Here is a 2,656-nt window from a genome sequence, read left to right as displayed (position 1 = left end):
GGGCTCTTTTTGGCATTTCGGGGGCTAAATCGCCCCGAGCCCCCGTGAATTTTGTTCACTGGTAGGAGTGTACTAGATGTGAACACCTTCTGTGTAGTGCAGATCACGCCCTTGTGCGTTGCTGAGGGTTATGAACATTTGTGGGCGGTTATTGCTGTGCTTTACCTCTGCTTTACTGCTGTGGAAAATTTAACACGGGTATTAAAGTTTAGTAATTGTGTCTCGTGTGTCATCGAATCTCACAAATTGGCATTTCTTAGCATTCCTAGCAGCCCTCTAAGATGTACAGCTGCAGTAGATCATCATAGCAGATTTTAGGAATGGGTTTAACAGATCACCCAAAGTAGATTCCAGGAACAGTTCTGCCACGTATTCCTAAATGAATCATAGAGTGAGAACGGCTTACATTGAGCCGAAGAGAGGGGGAAATTTGCATTTGAATAAAGCGCGAATAATGCTTTGTGGTCTAGACAAGTTGAAATATTGGTCATCCTAATTTGTTCAGTGCTTGGAAACGAGCGCTCGTGCCGGCTAGGTTTATCCGCACAACGACTAACCGTTCACCGGATTAGCACTGTTTGCGTGGATGTAGTGGTAACTGGAGCGCTCGTGCCGGCTAGGTTTATCCGCACAACGACTAACCGTTCACGGGATTAGCACTGTTTGCGTGGATGTAGTGGTAACTGGAGCGCTCGTGCCGGCTAGGTTTATCCGCACTGCTTTGATTAAGTGATCACGATGAGTTGCGGTGATTAACACGGTGTGAATGCGTGTTGATCACACAGGAAGGAAGCTTATCTCGGTGTGTGAGTGACGATCACTGTGTGCTGTGAGTGTGGTGATCACACGGTATGTGAGGTGATGATCACTGTGTGCGTGAGTGTGTGATCACACGGTATGTGAGTGATGATCACTGTGTGCGTGAGTGTGGTGATCACACAGTATGTGAGTGTGATGATCCACTGTGTGCATGAGTGTGGTGATCACAACGGTATGTGAGTGTGATGATCACTGTGTGCGTGAGTGTGGTGATCACACACGTATGTGAGGTGACGATCACTGTACGCGTGAGTGTGGTGATCACACGGTATGTGAGTGTGCGATCACTGTGTGCGTGAGTGTGGTGATCACACGGTATGTGAGTGTGACGATCACATGGTGTGCGAGTGTGGTGATCAAATGGTGTGTGAATGTGGTGATCACACAGTGCATTGGTTTATCACGGTTTGTTAGTTGTGGTTGATCATATGGTGTGTAGTTTATAATGGTGAGTTAGTGGTGTTGACCTTAAAGAGTCACTGTAGTGCCTAGAAATTCTAATTATCAACAACAAATAGCGACATCACTCTGCAAGATGCGATCGTTAGACGGACGCCCCCGATCTACGACGAGGGACGGCTGGCGCCACCTCGTGGCGGTCGCCGCGGCGACACGTACCCAGGTAGATGGAGCGCCTTGCCCATTCGCGCGGAAGCAGAACTCGCAGTCGGCCGAACAGCGTGCGTCGCCGGCGGCGATGAAGATCAGCTGCGTCCTGCTCGGCGTGCGTCTTGCTGCCCGTGACAACCGCCCCTCAGGAAGCGGCCCGCCCTTCGCTGAGATCGCCTGCAACGTGAGATAGATGCAGATATAGACGTGTGCTGGTAGGTTAGGTAAGTGGCGTGAGTGTTATGTAGGTAGGTAAATGGATGGAGATATAGATGCTGTGCTGGTAGGTAGGTAGGTGGGTGAGTGGGTGAGTGGTTATGTAGGTAGGTAGATGGATGGAGATATAGATGTGTGCTGGTAGGTAGGTAGGTGGGTGGGTGAGTGGTTATGTAGGTAGGTAGATGGATGGAGATATTAGATGTGTGCTGGTAGGTAGGTAGGTGGTGGGGTGTGAGTGGTTATGTAGGTAGGTAGATGGATGGGAGATATAGATGTGGTGCTGGTAGGTAGGTAGGTGGCGTGAGTGGGTGAGTTGTATGTAGGTAGGTAGATGGATGGAGATATAGATGTGCTTGCTGGTAGGTAGGTAGCGTGGGTGGGTGGGTGGTTGTGTAGGTAGGTAGTTGATGGAGATATAAATGTGTGCAGGTATTTGGGTGGGTGAGGATGTTTGCTAGGTATGGTAGATAGATGGAGGATATAAATGTGATGCTGGTAGGTAGGTAGGTGGCCCGTGCAGTGGGTATGTAGGTAGTAGATAGGATGCGAGATATTAGATTGTGTGCCTAGTAGGGTAGGTTAGCGTGCCACTCCCCCGCTGTGGGTTGAGTGATGCGTTATGTAGTAGGTAGATGGATGCGAGATATAGATGCTGTGCAGGTTAGGTAGTGTGACCATAGTGGATCGTGAGTGGTTATGTAGCGTGCGTAGATGGCATGGAGATATAGATGTGTGCTCGGTAGCGTAGTAGTTGGGGTGGTTCTACGTGAGTGGTTATGTAGGTAGTAGTATGGATGGAGATATAGATTGTGCTTGGTTAGTAGGTGGGTAGCCAATCCCGTGAGTGGTGAGTGCTGTTCATGTGGTAGCGTTAGATGGATGGAATATAGATGTGCTGCTGCGTAGGTAGGTGGGTAGTCGTGAGTGGTTTCGTGGAGTGCTGTATGTACGGTAGGGTATGTTTGCATGCGAATATAGATTGTGTGCTGGTAGGTAGGTGGCTAGGATT

At 49.3% G+C, this 2,656-nt stretch overlaps 1 protein-coding gene across 1 annotated transcript in view; it reads left to right on the top strand.

Moving 5' to 3' along the window:
• LOC106821624 (putative oxidoreductase GLYR1 homolog) overlaps positions 1 to 2,656 on the top strand; it is a 151,482-nt gene that overhangs the window by 94,626 nt on the left and 54,200 nt on the right. The window lies entirely within an intron of this gene.

This window comes from Priapulus caudatus, unplaced genomic scaffold (assembly GCF_000485595.1).
Source record: "Priapulus caudatus unplaced genomic scaffold, Priapulus_caudatus-5.0.1 Scaffold80, whole genome shotgun sequence".
In the NCBI taxonomy this organism is placed as follows: domain Eukaryota; kingdom Metazoa; phylum Priapulida; class Priapulimorpha; order Priapulimorphida; family Priapulidae; genus Priapulus; species Priapulus caudatus.
Note: the sequence above shows the minus strand (reverse complement) of the source record. Positions and strands in the feature narration are given on the sequence as shown.